Source organism: Chelonia mydas, chromosome 6 (genome assembly GCF_015237465.2).
Source record: "Chelonia mydas isolate rCheMyd1 chromosome 6, rCheMyd1.pri.v2, whole genome shotgun sequence".
In the NCBI taxonomy this organism is placed as follows: Eukaryota; Metazoa; Chordata; order Testudines; family Cheloniidae; genus Chelonia; species Chelonia mydas.
Genome location: NC_051246.2, coordinates 37711697 through 37734467, shown reverse-complemented (window position 1 = coordinate 37734467; position 22771 = coordinate 37711697). Strand labels below are relative to the sequence as shown.

General features: G+C 42.1%; 1 protein-coding gene across 9 annotated transcripts in view; it reads left to right on the top strand.

The window, feature by feature from the left end:
• IRAG1 (inositol 1,4,5-triphosphate receptor associated 1) overlaps nt 1–22771 on the top strand; it is a 161096-nt gene that overhangs the window by 24803 nt on the left and 113522 nt on the right. For 2 of the 9 annotated variants that reach the window (XM_043550137.1, XM_043550136.1), the window contains exons 1-2: nt 958–1340; nt 19723–19843. The gene's annotated coding sequence lies outside the window, so the exon portion shown is untranslated. Of the gene's footprint in view, nt 1–859; nt 1419–1496; nt 1607–19722; nt 19844–22771 lie in introns of those variants that run through there. The other 7 variants (XM_027819501.3, XM_037899811.2, XM_037899810.2 and 4 more) reach the window with 7 other exon arrangements.

The window sequence follows — 22771 nt, the reverse complement described above, 5'->3', positions numbered from 1 at the left end:
GGGGGTCATTGCCCAACAAATGTCAGGGGCTCACAACCACACTCCCCTTCTCATATTGCTAAATGGGACGAAGGTCCTGTGTGGACAGGAAGTCCCAGTATGGAAAAGGTTGAAAACCACTGTACCATAAGACACATACACTAGCAAGGGATGTATTGGATGACCTAGTGGATTTGTAATGAGATGTTTATAGGGGCTTTGGATATGGACAGGGTCAGAAAAGCCAGAAGACAGCATGGGGAAAATTCACCAAGGCCCTTGTCTTCCTTCAAATCCCTTCTTTATGACCCACTTCTCCCATGATGCTCATGGTCATCTGCTGCATGATAATGGCTAGGAAGGTGGCCTAATAGTGATTCATTATTATATCTTGTTCACTTAAACCAACTCCAATTATACAGTTTTCAAATTTTACATCAAGCTAGTATGTACAATCTTGTGCTGTTATTTCTGTCACACTTATCTCCCCACTCACCACCTGCTCCTCTGTTGTGTTCTTTGCATCTTGCCCCCATTTTATTTTTGTATAGCACCTCGTATAATGGGGTCCAGATCTGGGTGCTACTGTAATAAAAATAAAATAAAAATAAAAATTAGGAACTCAACAGTTGGAGGAAAAGCTGTGGGCGATCACAGAGTTAGGATTTTTAAATCTTAATTCTTTTCAATGTTTATATATTATATATGAGAAGAAACCATTTATTATCTTGTAATGGCAGAAATCTCCCCCTGCAGGATGTGAGCAATCCCCCTTGACTTTAATGGGAGTTACTCATACTCTGTGAGAGGAGAATAGGGCCCAATATTGGAAAGAGGCCAATGTTCTTTACAAGTTCACATGCCTTTTGAGGGGTCATTTAATTTAGGCTGCCTCTGATCAACCAAAGGAAAAACTTTTCCAAATAATTACGTTTATTTCTGTACAATTTCATAGTAAGGGTTAACACATTACGATGAAAATCGTATTTCTTCTGTTCTTCCCACTTGCCCATTTTAATCAGTTATTCAGAAATGAGTAAGTAGATCCTCACATGCAGCGAACTCAGAGAATGCTAATGGGGTATCTGCGTCTTTTTGCTCTCAGAGGCTTAAGCCAGAATCGGGAAAGCCTTTTATTCTACCACTCTCTCGGAGTCAGAAGAAAGGAGCTTTCTGAAGAGTTACTTTAAATTGAAACTCTCTTCTAATGTTAGTCTGCTGACTGTCTTGGGTCTCTGAGTTAGAAACTGCTTCAGCTTAGTTAATAGAGCCAGATGTAACATTGACCTTAAATGGTAAAAGCTCCCAAGAGTGAGAGAGAGGCTCGCCTGAGGGGAAAAAGAGGAATAACTCAGTTTTAGGTAAGTAATCTATGTAACCAAGAATAAGCTGTCTCCTTCATCTGTGAACCAGAACGGAACCATTTTTCCTCCTTAAAGGTACAGTACCTCATTGTTGTGATACTTAAGTTACTTGGATAGATTTTTTTTTCCCATTAAATTGACTGTCTTAAAAAAAAAAAATGGGTGTAGCAAGACCCGTTCTTCTTGCATACTGTTTTGGGAACAGAAAAGTCTTTTGGTAAAGAAAAGTCTTTGCTGGTTAGATAGAAGTTTGCTAAAGAAAGGTAGGTAATCAGTAATAAAATGCAACCCTGATTCAGAATCGTCGGTAACTGTATTGTGCTGTCTGAGATAATTAGTTAGTACCCTGAAATGTTTATAGACAAATATGTTTAAAATGAGCTCATTGTATTTAGCACACAGTTGTATGGTCTTCTTCCTTGCATGCACTCTTTTAACAGTGTATGCACCAGAGTTGCTCATTTTGATGGATTACCTACTTGTCTCTGGAACCTGTCTTTTACAAGACTTTTCTGGAACCATTTCTTTACTTAGTACATGTTTGCTTTTAATGCCAGTAAGGGTAAATGAATGCTGATAAGTTACAACTAACTTAGCTGTTGTAATTCTTCAATATCTATTAAAAATAGCCTCCCCCATTCAGCAAATTAAAGTATATTAAAATTCTAAGTAAATATTTTTAAAAAAACAATATTTGAGGTTTCTAATATTTCAAATTTTAGTTTGTGCTGAAGCTATTGATAGTTACATTTCCTTGGTAAATTAAAATTTTAAAAATACTTTTTGTTGTTGTGATTTAAAAAATGCATGTTTTCAGCATTTTTTCAGATAGAAATATGTAAACGTAATATGTTGGAATAATATGTAAATGAGAATTCAGATCAAGGTCATGAAAGTTGAGGCCAGCAATCATGTTAATAATGTTCATTAGTGAGTTAGATTTCAAGCTTTTAAAAAATTGCCTGGTTACCACTGGTGAAAAATTCCTGTGCAACTGAGTACACATGGAGAGAATAGACACCTACATTAGTTTATGCTTCATGCTGTTTAGAAGAAGCATTTTTGTTTTGGATAAAGACAGAGTTCCTGCAAATAGTTACCTCATTTATGTTTGACATTGGTAGGTGTTGTGTATACTGTAAGTGAAAGCTCACTACATCTAGTTTCAAGAGAATCTGGCAAACATTTCTTAATTGCTTTAACATTCAGATCCAGTTACAAACATTATGATTTACTTCACTTCTATTTTTCTCTGAAATTTGAGTCTTTCATTAGTGGCTATTTTTTAAATCATTGATAATGTTGACCTTGTATCTATTAGTACCCTAATAATAAATCTCCTGGAAATGTAAATTAATACATTTATTAGGTTTTATAATTAGGCCACCTAGATGAATGGAAATGACAAAATACAGCCTGCAAAATGCAGCTGAATATTGTGAGTGACACAAAGTAAGAAACAATCCAATACATTAGAAAAAGTAAATGACGTACTTTAGGGAACTCCAATTTTCAAAATATTCCAGTATCGAAGGGCCTTATTCTGATCTATTGGACTTGCATGTATCTTCACTTGTAGCATTATCTATGTCCTTTCAATGTGCATGATGATTCACAGTTGTTGATCATACATAGAAGAAATTTGGATCATTGCATATTTTATTTATAACTTCATATGTAGACTGGACTAACTTCCACCTTTCAGTTTAAACATCTTCTCATGCTTGCCCCTAGGGCAGAGGTATCTTTTGTTAATATCGCATTTCATAGCAACTTGTCAATTGTTGTGTTATTAGATACACTGTAAATCAAGAAAGAAAGAATATATAATGTAATGCCCAGAGTTGTAGTTGTTATAACTCTATAATTAAAAACAATCATACTTAGTATAAAAAATACAGGTAGCACTCATGCACTGTTACATAAGGCTATGGATCTGTATTCACAATAATTGTTTTTAATTGGGGACTGTGATATAGTAGCTAAACTTACCACTTTATTTAATCGCTTTTAACGCTAACTTATAGGCGCTGATAATATCCCTTCTAGGAAACTTCCTAGAACTCTGTGGTGTCTGCATGCATCTTTATCTCTCATTACCTTTCATTTTGTCCATTTTAAAAATGTATTTATTTTTTTAGGAGGGGTCAGTGATAGCCTAAGTCACAGTCCATGGATCCAGGCACCAAGCAGAGTGGGGACCAATGGCTACTCAGTGGCTGGATCCATTGATCCAACGGATTTGAGGGGATTGGGGAGAGAAAGTGATCCAGTGTGCTGTCACTGCAGGAGGCAACTGGTGCCAAGGGTTGGGGCTACTGGACTCTCTGCCTCTTGCCAACCTGCTAATATTAGTCACTTTTCAGCTAATACTGCAGAACACCTGAACCAGCTGGCAGCTAGTGGAAATGGGAATTAGGGAGCTGGTGGAGAAAATTGGTCCAAAGAGCTGGTAGCATGTACTTTCTAGGGTCATGTCCTTTACATATGAAGGTTGTGTGGTACCCCTTTAGCCCCAGATTCCCAGAGACGGTGTCTCTGCTAGCGCAGCAGCTGCTGACAGAGAGCAGGGGCTGAGTGAGAAAATACAGTATAAGACTATATCTTACTCTGCCTGTCCACTAAAACTTCATTCCATCTATCTGTCTTGTACATCTGTTTAGGAACTTATATGCTGCCCACCACTATAGTATCAGAGTGCTTAGAAAAGCAGAGCAAGTTGGGCCCTGATCAGTTGGTTCAAATAGTCAAGGGCTGCAACCACTTTTCATCACTGCTCTCTGCCCACTCCTGGTTTCAGGCATGCGAGTAAGAAAGAGAACCTGCTGCAGTTCCAGGCAAAGGAAAGTACATCCATAGCCTTTTTGAGGGGGAGAGAGAGAGACTAGCCACCTGGTGGGCTGGCTGCCTCTTCCTTAGATTTGTGGGACAGAAAGAAAGAGGAATCTCGCAGCTTGCTTCCCCTGTCCTGACCTTCAGGCCCTCTATGGGGATTGGGAATAAGGATCTCCTGCTGGTGCCTTCACACCTGCTGCCTTGTGGAAGTGGGTCTGAGAGAGACTGTTTGGAAGCTAGGTATCAGTGATGGGGGTTTATGAGTGGAGAGAGGTCCAGGAACCAGTGATAGTGTCTGTTAATTATATTAATTATGCACATATGCATTTGATAAATTAAGGGGAACTATAATGATGAATGCAAAGCTTTGAAATATTGCCTGAGTTGCTTCCATTCGACAGCCTGCTCCTGAGGAGCAGGGTTCATTTCTGTGGCAGAAGGGAGGAGGATCTTGAGATGTGAAGAGAAGAGGACAATCCAGTTCAGGTGGGAATAAGTGTCTGTCAGGGAAAGGATATAACTGGGGGGGCAGAGGTCTGACAGGATTTGGTTTTGGTTAATCCAGGCCCACAAATAGATAAAATCTCTTCCTGCAGTAGAGTGAGGCAGCCAGGGTTCTTTCTCTACTTATTTATCTTACCCTTCTCCTGTGAAGTCTGTCCATTGTAGAGTGATATATTTTATATCTCCCGACCCCCCCCAAAAGATTGACATTTTATTTAAAGAAATAAAAATTGAAATGTAATAAGATGAATAAAGCATGCCAGTATATGTGTTAGTGGGCTATTTGTGCATTTCTTGGGGGGGCTGTAGGCACAAGGTCCAAAGATTTTATACCTCTCAGTTCACCAGTAACATACAAATGCATGTCCTGTTGTGGCTTGTCAGTGCAGAAAGTTACATGGTAGAACCACATTACATGACATATTCATCCAAATTACATGCATACGAAATACTCCTCCTGCAAGTGAAGAGGGAATATGTTTTTTGACTGTTATCCTTGTGTCATAACATCCAATGGAGTCCGTTCGGCCAGATCCTTGCTGTTCTTCTTCAGTTAATAGGAGTCTTGAGTAGTTACATATCCAGCCATAAAGAGGCTGTCTTTCTTGGAGAATTCATGTAGTTAGTTTCATTGGTTGCAAAGCTTGCAGACTGAAATATGTGTTTTGTACTTCTGTGTCTAGGAGGACAAGAGTGTATGCTTTGGGTTGGGGCTTGTCATAAAAATAAAGTTGTTAGGGCTTATGTAATGATGCAAAGTGTTCTGCAATGCTGACATTATACATGGGAGTCTGTGTCTCCAATCCTGTACTACTGAATTCAACAGCAAAACTGCTGTTGTCTTCAATGGAGCAGCAGCAAGCCCTTTGTGAATACCACAAAGGAAGGTTATGACAGTACAGAGGAAATAAGAGTCTGAAATCTATGAATTTGGCCAAGAACAAAGAGATTTTTCACCCATCTTGCTTTGTACCCTTGCACCAATGAATAGCAGGGTGTGTAGAGTGGCATCTGTTTCAAATCTTAAAAAACAAACCCTGCAATGAAAAAGCAAACTGGTTCCCTTTTCTGAGTGTTCTAGCAGTTTCTTTTGACTTGTGATACAGGCTAACTGGGACAGTGGAGTGTACTCAGCAGGGTAGCATAAAATGAGAGACATAAATTATTAACATTTCCTGTTTGGGAAATTTAGCAGCATGTTCAGTAATGGTGAACTGTGCCCTAACTGCTGTACACAGAAATTAAAAATAAAATGTTCAACCGTAACTCAAAGAAGAATTTGTGGAGGGGGAAGGGAAATATTTTCATGAAGTATAAAAATATACACACGGCCTTGACTTATTTGACAAGAGCTGAAGACATTTTAGCCACTGTACTGCTCTTATTTTTCTTTTTCAAGGGTGAATGAATGTAGTTAACTTCAGGACTCATGAAAATGGCATGATGTGGCTGGTTGCAGCTAAATCTAGTGGCAAGAAGTATAGATGGTGAAAATTATATTACTGCAAAAGGCCTGCACAAGGTCTATACAATGTTTAGGCCTCATGTTATGGTTTTAATTGGGGCATAAGACCTTTCTTGTGCCGATCCTCTGCACTGGGATAAATACTGTTCTTATAGGAAGCTTCCCCACATAGTAGCTCTACTAATGCCCATCATCTTGACACTTCTGAATGGTGATTACATTTTAACAAACTCCCTGCAGATCATGCTCTCTGGAATGATAGTTGTCATAATTGTTTTTCCTGCTGTTTTAGATGGAGGTAGATTTAAGTCTTAAAATAACAGTGGTCAATAAAGCAGAATGAGGAAAATGAAATAGTTGCATGTTTTGATTTGTCAAATGCTAATCCTTGGATATAGGGTACTCTCAGCATGGCATGCTGGGAGTTTTGGAACTTGTACTGTCTCAGTCACAGACCACTGATATTGTACCTCTTTCCAGCAGTACTAAGTAAGCATGGCAACAAAAGAGTAATCATTGTGTGGTGGGAAGACTTACCGTGGACATAATGGGATGTATTATGTGAGTTGTACACATCACACCTCTGTGCTAAACTTTTGTGAACTGTTGGGAACTTTTTGAATACAGCATTGCACTAAAATGTTTTTTTCTGAAATTCAAATATTGTACACTGATGGGAAGGACTTGCTGAAATATTAAAAACCTTGCACTTGTAAGATGCTTTTGACATTTCCTGTTGAATTTGACTTTTTTTAAAAGCCTTTTACATTTCCTGTTTAATGGATCTAGCATGGTGTTTGTCAGTAAAATGGCAAACATCAATGACCCTAATCTATACAAGGCTGACATAAAATCATAACAGAAAGATGAATAATACCACAGGATTTCTCAGGAAATCTGTAATTATGCGTCATGATATTTCCCTGTGTTGGAATGGGTTCAGAAGTTGCATTATATTAAACTGCAGTATTTTTTTCACTGACTAGTAGCAAAAATGACACTGTGTCTGAGAACCAGAAAGAAAAATACCATACCAAAGATGATTAACTTTTTTTTATTGTAGAAAGGTAAATGATGAGATGCAGTTTGGTCCTTAAGATACAGTAGGGAAAATCTTGTAAATCAGTGTAGCTCCATTGAAATCAGTAGAGCTATGCCAATTGACATCAGCTAAGGGTCTGCTCCCATGAATTTTCATTGCCACTGAGAAGGGAGGGTACAGCCACTTCCGCACCCACCTACCCCAAAAGATATTAAAGTAGTACCCCTTCTCTTACGAAAGAGGAAGACACTCCTACCGTTTCAAAACTAAATGTCAGAATTGATAGAATTTCCTTCCTCTTTCTAAAATTCATTATAGCTGGACCTTTAAGTTTAATAACTTTTGCTTTTATTAACCATATCTTGTTACTGTAACTATTAGCTATAGATACAGTACTCATCTACCCTGACTTTTAACTTCTGCTCCAATGATCCATAAAAATGTACAGAAATTCACAATGTGCACTGCCAGTTTATATGCTTCAAAGGTTACACAAATATTTCATGCAGTTACAAGAGGTTTTTTCTCCCCTGTAGGTTAGATACTGTGCTATCATCTTTTTATATTTATCTGTGAGCATCTGCTAAGAAAATAAAAGAATATGCGACTTTGACAACCAAGAAAGTTCTATAAAAAGTCTGTTGCTATGTTTAAATGCCTACACACAGTTGCTATGGCAATAAAATTCTCAAAATGATGTAAGAATTGACACAGCTCATTGCCAGTCCTTTCGGGGACAGGAAACTTGTTGGACCTAGGAGATGAAGGCAGTCAATGTATTAGGACAGAGCTCCCTTATATAGTTTCAGGTGCCCTATGCTCGTCTCTGGTAAGCAAAAGGCAGCCTAAACCCACAGACCCTAGCTGGGGAGGACATATGGAAGGGAATGTAGCATTCTCCTCTTTCCTGATTTAATGGAAACCCTTTTTCGGGATTTGTATTGATAGGGAGGGGATGGAGATGTCAGCCATTCTCCACAATTCCCCCTACCCCATGGAACAAAATATTGCAAGTCATTGCATACATTTTTACAGTAACCTGTGTGGGTTCCCTGTCTGCCCCAAACTCTGTAACCATGCTATGAAAAGGTGGGAGGGAGGGAAGTGGGTGAAAGTTGTGAATGCCTCAAGGTCTGTGGGTTTGGGTGGGCTGATCTTCCAGCTGCTTCTGAGAAGGGCAGTAAATCCTATTTCTCATGGGAGAATTAGGAGGAATTTTCATGATGCATGAGGAATTAAACATGCAAATCCTAAGAGTTATACTGGGAACTGTGATGAAATGCTTGGTGTAGAATTGTCAGCTCTGTAGGACTTGCTCCTGTTGTTTCTTCCATTGAGCAACATATTAGATGAAAGTAAGTCAGAGAAAGTCAGGACAAGCTTTATCTATCTGGGAGCAGTATGCAAAGTACTGGATAAGTGTGTAGTGACTGTCATCACCCTCCATTGTGTCTCTTACTTGACCACTAATGATGATTCTTCAAAGACCACTCCAGAGTACCAGATTATATCCCAATATGTGCTGTTTAGCTAAAGTGTGGTGTCCAAAGTCTGCAGCACACAGATACATTAAAGGACAAAGATAAATTTGAGTAAGGTACCTTTTGATGAAGTACAGTTGAGAGATATGGTAATAAGAATGCATCAGAGTTGTCAATCTGAGTTCTTAAAGTTGCCAAGTACTGAACAAAAATACTTCTATTCAAGGTTCAATCTACTGATTGAACTCCTGATAAAATTGATCTTGTAGGTGCTACAGTATTCTCTGGCTTATGGGCAAACACAGGTCTGTTGTATTTATTTAGATAGAATATATGGGTCCAAAGAATCGTGACCTTAACTGTCCAGTGTTAAACAAGGTTCCGTGTTTGGTCCATGAAGACCTTAGCTTGCTTAGCACTTTAATGGCAAACACACCATTAAAAATCCTTTTAACCTTGTATTAAAGATACAGAAAAGAAGGAAAAACAGTTAAAGCATTTGAAATGTATTAAGTAAGGATTTCATTTTAGCATCGCCCCTTGCTCCCCATCCCTTTAGCTGGAGAGAGTTTTTAGAAGGAAAACCCCCTTATTTGACACACTCTTTTAGGTGATGTTAAAGAAGGTAATTGTCCTTTTTGTGGGGAGAAAAGAAGCTAGTTCAAATGGGCTGGAGTTGTTGTTAAAGTCCATTCCTCCCACTGCTCGAAAAACACAGGCACAGCACACAGTCTTATCAGCCATGCCAAGACCTGGCAAACTTGTACCAGCGCCAGGCTGGTTAGGGTATTGCAATTAACTGCTTCTCTGGTCACAGGCTTACAGCAGTATTGCAAAATATACAGTCTTAGGCTTTGCTTACACTGGCAAGTTTCTGTGCAGTAAAGCAGCTTTCTGCGCTGTAACTCCTGAGGTGTACACACTGCCAAGCCACTTTGTGCGCAGAAACTGCACAGTTACAGCACTGTTTTAAAAAAACAAAAACAAAAACCACCCCAACGAGAGGCATAGAGTTTTCTGTGCTATGGGTACAGTGCCTTGGTGCCAGTGTAGACACCCTGGTCAATTACAGTGCTGTGATTGGCCTCCAGGAGGTGTACCACAGTGCCTGTTCTCACCTCTCTTTTCATCGGTTTGAACTCTACTGCCCTGATGTCAAGTGACCAACAGTCATCCCCACCTCATACATTTTGAAAGTCCCCTTCCTGTTTGCTCGGTGACACTTGCAGTGGTCTCATCGCATCTTTCCAGGTGACCATGCCTGCTCCACATACCAGGCGATCCCCTGCTTGGAGCAGTGCCAAGCTGCTGGCCCTCATCAGCATTTGGGGAAAGGAAGCTGTCCAGTCCAAGCTGCACTCCAGCCGTAGGAATTACAATACCAATGGACAGATTTCACGATGCATAACAAAAAGGGGCCATGACCGGGACACACTTCAGTGCAGGGTCAAAGTGAAGGAGCTGCGGAACGCCTACCAAAAGCGCGGGAGGCAAACAGCTGCTCCGCTTTTGTGCTCACGAGCTGCCAGCTCTACAAAGAGGTGCCAGCTCTACAAAGAGCTGGACGCAATACTCGGCGATGACCCCACCTCCACTGCGAAAGCCACTGTGGATACTTTGGTGGCTTGCGTGCCAGTCAAGAGTGGACCGAGCCAGGAGGAGGAAATCTTGGGGGAGTGAGGGGACCCAGAGGCCGAGGACAACTCGGAGGTCAGAGATACATGAAGCCCGGAGCTCTTTTCTACCCTGGAGGAGGCTAGCCAGTCACAGATGTCAGATCTTGGCAAAGTGCAAACAGGAGAGGAGGCCCCTGGTAAGTGGCTTTGATTTTTGGGAATCGCTGAAGCAAGTTGTGGGCAGGAGGGTTGCAGAAAGCAGGCTTGGGTACCCGCTGCACTGTACTCCAAAGGAGAAGGTTGGATATGATACCTGGACATACACAAATCTTTAACCGTCCCGGGACCCCATCTTTTCCCTTCTCCCATCCCCCTCAGTGCTGATGTATTTTTTTGTTTGTTTGTCTCTCTCCTCCAGTTGTTGTTTTTTAATAAAAGAATTGTTTTGGTTTGAAAGCCATCTTTATTCCATTAAGTGAAAGCAAACAGAGCCCTGCAAAGCAACAGGCAATTTTCTTACACCTTCATGGTGCATCATCTGCACCAATCACAGTCACCTCCTAGCATTACAAGCACTGCACTCCCGAGCACAGCAACAAACTTTAGTGGCTTTCAGCTTCAACTTGCTGCCTCAAGACATCCCTGGTCCTTATGGCTCCATGCTGTGCCCCTCTAATAGCCCTGGTCTCTGGCTGTTCAAATTAAGCCTCCGGACACTGAGCCACAGTGGTCCACAGTGGTCCAGCCCTGAGTGAAGATTTCACCCGTCCCTTCACAATATTACGGAGCGTACAGCATGCGACTATAAGCATAGGAATATTGTCATCGGCCAGGTCCAGCCTCCATATAGGCAGTGCCAATGTGCCTTTAAATGGGCAAAAGCACACTCAACAGCCATTCTGCAGTTGCTCAGCCTGTGGTTGAACTGCTCCTTGCTGCTGTCAAGGTGCCCCATGTACGACTTCATAAACCTAGCATTAAGGGGTAGGCGGGGCCACCCAGGATCACAGTGGGCATCTCCACTTCCCCTACAGTGATCTTCTGCTCTGGGAAGAAAGTCTCTGCTTGCAGCTTCCCGAACAGGCCAGTGTTCTAAAAGATGTATGCATCATGTACCTTTCCGGACCAGCCTGTGTTAATGTCTGTGAAATGCCCCCGGTGATCCACAAGCGCCTGGAGAATCATTGAGAAATACCCTTGCCGATGAATGTACTGGTGGCTAGGTGGTCTGGTGCCAAAATTGGAATATTCATGCCATCTATCCCCGCTCTGCAGTTAGGGAAGCCTAGCTTTGTGCAAAGCCATCCACAATGTCATGCACGTTGCTCAGAGTTAAAGCCTTTCGGAGCAGGATGCAATTAATGGCCCTGCACACTTTCGTCAACACAAGCCCAACGGTCAACTCCCACTCCAAGCTGGTTAGTGACTAATCAGGAGCAGTCTGGAGTAGCCAGCTTCCACAGTGCAACTGCCACGTGCTTCTCCAATGACAGGGCAGCTCTCATTCTCGTGTCTTTGTGTCGCAGGGCTGGGGTGAGCTCATCGCACAGTCCCATGAATGTGGCTTTCGTCATCCGAAAGTTCTGCAGCCACTGCTCATCATCCCAGACGTGCATGATGATGTCATCCCACCACTCAGTGCTTGTTTCCCAAGCCCAGAAATTGGCGTTCCACTGTGGTCAGCACCTCCGTGAATGCCACAAGCAATCTTGCGTCGTAGCTACTATGCGTGGCGAGATCAACGTCGCACTCCTCTTGCCTTTGTAGTTTAAGGAATAACTGCCACTCGTGACATGTTGGTGAGAGCAAGCAGCATATTGGTCAACAGTGTGGGATCCATTCCTGCAGACCTAAGAGGCACAGCACTCAATACACAAACCGTTGAAAGATGGCGCCAAATGCGGACAGAAGCACAGGGATTGCTGGGATGTGAAGCAATGCATCACTGGGCTTTGGGACAGGACCCAGAATGCCCTGCAACCCCCTCCGCCTTCCCACAACTCATAGCGGCAGAAGAGGAAGAGATGCTCTGTGGGATAGCTGCCCAGAGTGCACTGCTCCGAATACCGCTGCAAGTGCCGCAAGTGTGAACACGCTATTGTGCAGGCAGCTGACAGTGTGAACACACAACACGGTTTCCCTTCAGTGCTCTCTGAGTGGTGCTGTAGCTCTGCCAGGTTAGACATACCCTTAGTTGACTAGGCCAGATTCTTACTAGACAGAAAGAAAAAGGAGAGTGTGATATGAGAGAAGAAATAAGGTGGGGAAGGAAAAGAACACACAAAGAAGAGGGTGTGAGTGAGTGAGTGTGTGTCATATCCCAGGTAGTGGCTGGGATTCATCCAGAGCTGGTAGAGGTGGTGATGGTCCCTCTCTCTGGCCCAGTCTGATCAAGACATCTCTTAGGATTAGGAAGAAGAAGGTCTGGGATCCCAGGAGACTGAGGGGAGGGGTGGCATGGCAGCCATGATGGTGATGTTTGCTCAGTAGCCAGATTTCCTCCCCAAAGTTTTTTTTTTTTTTTTTAAATAAGGACCTGAAAAGGGAGTGGTGGGTGGAATAACCCATCCCCTCATTATTTTGTCCACCAATGAGGCCTGATTTCCAACACACCAATTTTAGTTTCTTGTATTCTGGTTTCATGCTTTTGTTGTTTACCAAGAGTGATCTTAACACAGTCCTTGAATTATATCATTAGGCCTTTTTGATTAGACTAATCAGCCTTTCTGTCCCACTTTTTGAGCCTTTTCCCATCAACATTTGCTCTTAGAGGTTATTGTGATATCTTACGAACTTCCACTTTTTACAGTTGAGCTCACCATTAGGACCCAATTATTACAACGCATTTGGTATCTAGTAGTAACTGTAACAAATCTATATATGTACATTTGGAGCACTTAGCAAAATTGATATAAGGCAAGCCTGAACCCACCTAATGTGTATATATTTTCTCAAAATGGGAGTTTTAAAATTATATGGATAAAAAGTAGGTACTCATGGCACCCATTACTTATGTCTGTAATTTAGAGATACTCTATACTCTGTAATTAGTATAATTAAGTACTCCGTCTGTTATGTAGTAAACTGTGAACTTCCCTAGTATTTGTTGGCTACCTGCAGAGTCATAGAGTTTAAGGCCAGAAGGGACCACCAGATATCTAATTTGATGTTCTGCATATTGCAGGCCACCAACAGCTCCCAGAACCTTCATGCTAAACCCAACAACTGAAATTAGACCAAAGTATTACAGCCCACAGGAGACTAGACAATTATCTTTTGCAGGGACAGACTAGGATGGACTGAGGAGGCCCGGTGCCTGGGCCCCAGTAATGGCAGGGAAATGATTATATTGAGAAATTAACTTGTAACTTCATTACTACATGATGTGGGCCAAGTTATGTGGGCATGAAAACAAAATTAATCTTCTTTACACTTTGCATGGATTTCTTGATTACTTTCCTTCTGAACCTGAAGTTCTTTTGTTTTGCGGGACTTGACCACTATCATGCAAATAGCCTTATTTTTAAATATTGGATAACAGGGCTGGATTTTGATCAAACAGAACTCTTGGATGAGCTAGAATTTGATGCCCCTCATAATAATCAATTTGTGATAAATCTTTAAAATTTTCCTTTGGTGTTCTCCAGTATCCAACCATAGGGGAAGCTGGCCAGCTTACACATCCCCTCAGACTGGCCTTTAGATTTAGCATGTATCTCTTCCATGTTTAATAAATGGCAGTCATCAGCCTGGATCTCTTAGCATGCAACTAGATGCTGATCCAGTATGTGGTTCATGGAGGAAGCAAACTGAAGACAGCAGAGAATGGGGAAAGTGATTTGAAACTAGTGGTTTGAAATAAGTTAAGGCCATGTCTATGCTACAAACTTTGGCTGACACCAGTTACATCGGCATAAAAGCTGCCACGGTTAGTATATCGCTCATACACATGTATATTTGGCTTTTTGCGTCAGTGCTGCACGCACTCACCAGGAGTGCTTTTTTCAATAAACGCTGTGGTGCACTATGGGAAGTTATCCCAGCGTGCAACTCACCTCCATCCAGCTCATTATCTTTTGCCAACTTTTGACAATACAAGGTGGAACAGAAACGAATCACGCAAGGGTGACTGGGAGCTAGGACTCAAGTTCCCATCATACAACTTCTCCATCCAGTAATGTCATTCATATCCCATAATTTTCACACCTTTTTTTTTTAAAAAAAAACAACAAAACAAAAAAAAACCCATGAACCTGCATGGCCCTCCTCGCTGTCCATAATCTCTGACAGAAGCTTGGAATGTGCACAGCTCTGCGTTATTGTCACAAGCGTTGCAAGCACGGGGCGTACAACCCTTTTGGTATTTGCAGAGCAGCAAGAAGAACCTCATTGGCGGGGAACATGACAAATTCATGGAGGACCAATTGCTGTGGGACATAGCAAAAACCAATTCAAGGTTGTTGGTGGCATTCACAGAGCAGCTGCCGATAATGGAGCACCGCTTCTGGGCCTGAGAAACAAGCACTGACTGGTGGGCCCTGAGAAACAAGCACTGTAATGTAATGTGGGGTTGGAATGATGAGCAGTGACTGCAGAACGTTCAGATGCAAAAGACCATGTTCCTGGATCTATGTGCTGAGTTCATCCCCACCCTCCAGCCTCGGGACACCAGCATGAGAGCTGCAGTGACCATGGAGAAGCAAGTGGCAATCACACTGTGTAAACTTGCAATGCTGGCTTGCTAACAGTCCATGGCTAATCACTTTGGAGCTGGAAAATCCACTGTGAGGGCTGTTGTCATGCAAGTGTGCTAGGGTGACCAGATATCCTGATTTTTATAGGGACAGTCCCAATTTTGAGGGCTTTTTCTTATATAGGCACCTATTACCTCCCCACCCCCATCCTGATTTTTTTACACTTGCTATCTGATCACCCTACAGTGTGCAGAGCCATTGATAGTCTTCTGCTGTGCAGGATTATGGCTCTTGGCAATGGGCAGGACATAGTGGATGGATTTGCAGCAGTGGGGACTGCAGTGGAGCAATAGATGGCACGTATATCCCTATTGTGGTAGCAGCCCACTGTGCCCCAGAGTACATCAGCAGATAGGGCTACTTTTCTATTGTTGTTATGCAAGCATTGGTAGATCACTGGGGATGGTTCACTAATATCAATCTTGGCTGGTCAGGGAAGGTATATGACACGTGCATATTTAAGAACACAGGACTGTTCAGAAAGTTACAAGCAGAGACTTTCTTTCCCAACCAGTGGATTACCATTGGCAATGTTGAAATGCCAGTGGTGATCCTGGGGGATCCAAGCCTACCTCTTGCTCCCCTGGCTCATCAAGCTGTAGACCAGCCCCCTTGACAGCACCAAGGAAAGATTCAACTACCAGCATAGCAGGTGGCAGAATGACAGTTCAATGTGTTATTGGTATACTGAAGAGACTATGGTGTTTACTCAGACGATTGGATCTCAGTGTGAAAAATATCCCAATGGTTATAGCTGCCTGCCGTGTCCTGCATAATATTGGTGAGACAACTTGGGAAATGTTACTGCCGGCGTGGAGGGCAGTCATGAAGCGGCTGTCTGCCAAGTTTGAACAACCAGACACAAGGGCTATTAGAAGAGCTCAGTGTGGAGCTATACAGCTGAGGGATGCCTTGAAAGTCCCTTTAACAGTAAGCCACAGTAGTGCATTGTGCTGGACTGTGCTCTCCCTGGCCATGCACTTTTGAGGTCTGTTAGGAACTGCATGGGGCTTGCTTACATCTATGAATATAACACTGTCAGTGTGCCTGTTAATTGTGTGATGCTTGTTGTACATTGATGATGATGATTACGCTGTCACTGACCGTTTGAGTTCTGTCACACTGTACAATAACAAGTGCGTGCTTTCAGTACCTCTAGGCATTCTGCAGTGTATGCTGGGAACTAATAAAGATGAATAGAATTTTGAATAACAAGACCAGTCCAAAATATCTGTGTAATTTAAAAGCAAATACATAAAATTCTAATAAATTAATGGAACAGAACTTAACATGTCCACTTTGGCTACACATACAGTAACTGTGGCTTCCTCAGGTCACTGTATCTGAAGCTGTGATTGTCCTTAATGTCTCCTGCTGTGAAGTGGCAGGAGTAGTGCAGCGGTCCCTGGTGCCATGTGGAATATTGAGGCGGGGTGTGGGGAGGTGCTATACTGGAGTTCTCCATGATTGCAAAGGAAGGCTAGGAATTGTTGAACGCCAGGAATCTACAGGATCTGTGTTTGTTGCTGGAGAAGCCCCATTTTGTCCTGGGGCATCTCCCTCTCCTTTTCCTGCTGGGACTCCTGAGGCTTTTTCCTGTCAGCTCTTTCCTTCTCCAAACAGTTGGAAATATTCACCCTCCAGGCCCTCTGCTTGCAGTCTGATGCAGCATTGGTTTGCAGGATCTCATGGAACATGTCATCCCGAGTCCTCTTCTTTTTTTCTCCTTATCTGACTTCCACATGTGTGGAGGGGGAACCCCTCAAAGCTGCAACAGCAGCAGCTACAGATAGAATACACAGAGGTACCATTGTCAGTGTAGTCATAACAGAAAGCAAACGTTAAGGTTCAGTTTTCAGAGTAGCAGCCGTGTTAGTCTGTATTCACAAAAAGAAAAGGAGTGCTTGTGGCACCTTAGAGACTAACAAATTTATTTGAGCATAAGCTTTCGTGAGCTACAGCTCACTTCATCGGATGCATCTGATGAAGTGAGCTGTAGCTCAGGAAAGCTTATGCTCAAAAAAATTGGTTAGTCTCTAAGGTGCCACAAGCACTCCTTTTTCTTTTTAAGGTTCAGAACTCCCTGTCCTTGCCCCCTTGAAGTTTTAAACAAGACGTGACTATTGACAACTGCTTCAGAGTGCTAGTGCACGGCACCACTCTCAGCACCAGCCACAGTGAATACAACCCACCAGAAATGAGGAAAATGAGGAGGGAATTGCTCAGTTGCGTAAAACTGTGAATACAGGGCCATGGCACTGAAGATCGGCACCATTTTCCATGAGCGTTGGTGATTTTAGCTGATATCTCGCTCCTGATGGTAACACAGACACAGAGCACAGCTGCTGCTGGTGTTCCAAAGCCACCTGGTCCATATGCCACCACTCTGTTTACTGCACTGGTGCCTGCTGAAGTCATCACGGGCTGCCATGGGAAAGTATCCTACCATGTAGGAAGAAATAAGGCTGCCATCAATAGAAATCTTCAGGAAAGGATTGCAGAGTACCTCAAAGGGATGTCCCTTTGTACATAAACAATCTGTTCCGTGTCCCCTGCCTAATGCAACAGGGGAGTGAAAAGCAGTGTACCCGGGGTATGTGGGGTGGGGGTGGTGTCTCTGCAAAGTAGGGCATGCCGCTCTTTTTGTAAAAGCGGCAAGTCTGTGACTTGGCACCACATCGACTGTTGACTTCTGTGGCCTTCTGGTAGGCCTGCCACAATTCCTTCACTTTCATGTGGCACTGCTGCTGATTCCTGTCATACCTCTTCTCTCGCTTCTTCTGTGCAATCTGCTTATAAATGTCCACGTTTCTGCAGCTGATCTATAGCTGTGCCTGCACAGCCTCTTCTCCCCACAAGCCTAGGAGATCTAAGATCTCCTGTCTACTCCACGCCAGAGTGTGTCTGAAGCATGTTGCCAGCAAGATTGGTTGGGCAGTTGCACACAACAGTGGAGAGCTGCTAAGTGTGCTCACCAAGCTGTGCAATCAGAAAAAGATATTTTAAAAATCCATGGGGTCCAGTCTCCATGACCCTGGGAATTGGAATTCGCAAATGTGACCAGAGCAGTCAGTGTCAGGCATTGTGGGACAGCTGCTGGAGGACTGTTAGGGTTGACATGAGTAATGCAGTCTGTACACTCATATAGTGTTGCCATTAGTATGTCGAACGTGGCTCAATGCCATTCACGGAGTTGATGTTGCTGCCTTGCTGCAACGGGGTGCTTACACCAGTGGGAGACAATTTTAGGTGTAGGCACGTGCACATCTATGTTGATGCAAGGTGGCTTACGTCAACCTAACTTTGTAGTGTAGACCAGGCCTAAGAAGGGTACTTTGTAAATATGACTTAAAAAAAAAATCCTGAAAAACCTCTACACAGTGGTTACGAATATCTAGTTTTGCTTATGTCTTGATCTTATGCTTTCCATAAGAATTAGCCATGCATTTCTTCTTCCCTACACTTATTTTTTCTAATGTAGAAACATTCATTATGTTCGGTTCCCAATTTGCTTTATACATTAGTTTCTAATTTGTTCTCTTTTGAAAAGCAATGTAAACTCCCTGGAAATGTGTGAGAAATACCTGGGTTATGAAAGTTTCCACTGATAACTTTCTAGTGAGTTCACCCTAGGCAAGTTATAATAATGGTGATAAGAAAAGGGGAGGGGGTTTGGAAACCTTTTGTAGTGATAATCAAGGTGGGCCATTTCCAGCAGTTGACAAGAACTTCTGAGGAACAGTGTCCATTTATCTACCAATGTGATATATGCCATCATGTGCCAGCAATGCCCTCTGCCATGTACATTGGTCAAACTGGACAGTTTCTCTGTAAAAGAATAAATGGACACAAATCAGACGTCAAGAATTATAACATTCAAAAACCAGTCGGAGAACACTTCAATCTCTTTGGTCACTCGATTACAGACCTAAAAGTTGCAATTCTTCAACAAAAAAACTTCAAAAACAGACTCCAACGAGAGACTGCTGAATTGGAATTAATTTGCAAACTGGATACAATTAACTTAGGCTTGAAAAAAGACTGGGAGTGGATGGGTCATTACATAAAGTAAAACTATTTCCCCATGTTTATTCCCCCCCCCCCCCCCGCCCCCAGCACTGTTCCTCAGACATTCTTGTCAACCGCTGGAAATGGCCCACCTTGATTATCACTACAAAAGGTTCCCCCCCCCCGCTCTCCTGCTGGTAATAGCTCACCTTAAGTGATCACTCTCGTTACAGTGTGTATGGTTTCATGTTCTCTATGTATATAAATCTCCCCACTGTATTTTCCACTGAATGCACCCGAAGAAGTGAGCTGTAGCTCACGAAAGCTTATGCTCAAATAAATTTGTTAGTCTCTAAGGTGCCACAAGTCCTCCTTTTCTTTTTGAGCTCTGGGTGGCTCAAAAGCTTCTCTCTCCTCACCAACAGAGGTTGGTCCAATAAAAGATATTACCTCACCCACCTTGCCTTTCTAATATTCTGAGGCTGCCATGGCTACAACCACACTGCATAGAGCATGATCTTTTTCAGTATGTTTTTAAATAGGTACAATACATATTATTATCTTACTTTTGGAGAGAGTGATGGATGTTGCTTGATCATTTTGAGAGCCTCCAAATCCTACTTTTTGAAAAACCTTCAGGTTTACTATTAAGATATTTTTTTCTCTTATAACAGGAGGGTCCTGCTGACTGTGTTCAGTCCAAAAGCCCATTGCCATTTCTTTATCCCCTCTTCACCTACAATACTGGGCATTATCCTGACCATGACAGTTCCAGACTTCAGACTCCATTGTTAGGTAATGGAAGTATCAGTTTATTTTATATTTTTATTGCTTTTCAACCTTACTTTTGCTCATTTCTTGGGCTGGGCTATGGCGATGTTTCATTTGGGGTCTGATCCTAAAATTATTGTACAAACAACACCCAGTGGCGTCAGCTGGAGTTTTAACATCTTCTTTTTGTTTTCTTAAGCATATAGGCTATTTCTTAGCAGTTATAAAGTAGCTTCTCTCTTATAAAAAGGTAGAGGAGCTGTTGTTTTTTTACTTACTGTAAGTAAATTAATTATAGGATGGACAAATCTGTTGCTAAGACTACAACTGTGATAGATTATTATGGAGCACTAGTAAAACAAAATTATTTGAAGACAGTTTCAGCTTTCATATGCACTCGCATGAATGGCTTCTGTTGCAGCCAGTGGGACTGGCTTATATTCATTAAAGGACAGAATTTGGCCCTTGAAGTCTGAGCTAGATGTGGTAAGGAACTAGTTAATTTAATTGGGCCGGATGAGGAAGACTTTGACTCAAGTAACTAGTGGTCCAGAGCCAAATTCTGCCATTAGTTGTCCAAGTACAGCTCCTATTAATTTGTCCCTTAATATTAATTAATTCTGCACTTCTGCATTGAAAATGTCTGCTGATTTGCAGTCAAATACCTATTGAGATTGGGGTACGTGAGGAATGCAGGATTGTGTTGAGAATTTGCCAGGAAGCAGCCAGATGCCATTTTTCTAGTGCAACTGAACAAAATCATTGTATGATTACCAATCTGTCCTGTCTCATTAAATAAATAGCTGCTAAATGTTCTGCCTGAAAGAGTGAGTGAGTATGATAAATTTAACCCTAAGTGCTTGCAAGGACCATTTCTACTTGAAACAAGTATCCTATCAAGAGTCTTAAATCCATGGTAGCAAAAGGTTTTTTGTTTTTTTTTTAAATAGTTTAAATTATATGTTGTAACTAATATTTTTGCATATTCTGAAATTCTTTAATGGGTCAGCTATTTTAAACCCTCCCAGAATAGTTGTAGATTGAGCACAGTGGAGAAAACAGCCAAACTCTGAACATATTAGCACTGAACTGTTCTCCCCAGGCCCTACAACACACAATTCTAGTGTTTCCTGTGGCATTTGTGCTCTGAAACATTTATGATAATGGCTGAATTTTAAAAGCATTGCACAGACATTTGTAAAGACAATTCAACAATTTGTGACAACACCTTTGCATAACACCTTCACTACCACTTTGAAAATACAAACCTTCCATTCGCTACCTAAGAAATATTAAAACCTTATGAACCAAATTCTGCCCTCAGTTACATCCATGTAGCCTCACTGAAGTAACTGAGACAAAGTTGTTGCTGGTGTGAGTGTACACAATTGTATTGACTACAAATAGTTTTGCAACAGCTGATGCCTTTGGTGAATTTGGTTTGGTGAGGCTGTGTGAGTATAAATGAGGGATGACTTTGGCCCTCTAAAGCAGGGGTGGGCAAACTTGCGGGAGGCGGATCAGGGCAGAGGCAGGGGCATGGGTGGGGGGGGGGTGAGGGTTCTGGCTGGGGGTGCAGGCTCTGCGGTGGGGCTGGGGATGAGGGTTTGGGGTTCAGGAGGGAGCTCCAGGTTGGGATCAAGGGGTTCAGAGGGCGGGGGGGGAATCAGGGCTGGGGCAGGGGGTTGGGCACAAGAGGGGGTCAGGGGTGCAGGCTCCAGGTGGCGCTTACCTGAAGCAGCTCCAGGAAGCAGCGGCATGTTCCTGCTCTGGCTCCTACATTTAGAGGCAGGCAGGGGACTCTACACATTGCCCAGTTCCCAGGCGCTGCCCCTGCAGCTCCCATTGGCTGGGAGACCCCAGATTCTGCTCCCCAGTGGGAGCTCGAGGGCTGGGTTAAATAGGCTGGCAGGTTGGATGTGGCCCACGGGCCTTAATTTGCCCACCCTTGCTCTAAAGTCATCCCAGTGAGATTGTTTAGGATACTTTCACTCAAATTCTTGATGCCTCCCTGTTGCAAAAATGAAGGCGAAAATGTAATCCTTAATACTTAAACCAGTTACGTTATGCAAAGGTGTGTATTGTCTTTGAATATTCATGAGACCGTACAGCACACTTTTCCATTAAAGTTGTCAGTTGTAATTTAAAATGAGCTTCTTAATTGCTACTTCTTTTTTGGCTCATCTCAACACAAAAGTGTTGCCATGCACACCTAGAATACAAAGTACTCTTGTTCTCAGTGCTGGCAATGGAAGAATGCAGTGCTACTCAGATTTAGCAAATGCAAAACTGACTTGATATGGTAAGAATTTTAGTGTCCCAGTCTTTTGTTTATTAACCCAATATGTTTCTGGCTTCTCTAATCGAGGTTTGAAGTAATTTTTCTTTGAATTAATTGACTACAAAGAATTTGGAGGAAACTTTATAGTCAGAGCTAGCTTTTAAATTAAAATATTTCCTGCAATAAAAAAAAATAGTATATTCAGTGAGTTACTTTATCCTTTTTATATTATAAAGTAAGCTTTTCTGTTCAAGAGAAAAACAGAAAACACACTAGAGCCAAAAACTCTTTAAAATGAATTTGCATGTTGCCATTAAATGCCATGGCAACTAAAACAAACATTGTTCTATTTAGGAAACCTTTTTTAAAAAAAATTGTGTTGAATGTGTTTGAGATTTTTTCCCCAACACAATTAATAAATGTCTTTCGTGCATGGAGATCTAGCTACTCTGTAATGTGTGGCAATTATAATCAGATGGGATAAAAAGAGGTGTTTTTATATATTATGGGTAGGGTTGGTAGGACCACCTATTAAGGTTGCCCTACACTTCCCTTTATAAGACCTAATTTTTGGTTGCTTATAACTTTATTAGACTGTAATTGTTCAGCTGAAATTCCAGTTCATTCCAGTTGATCCTTTGGGGAAAAAAGTCAAAAAGAAAAGAGAAGAT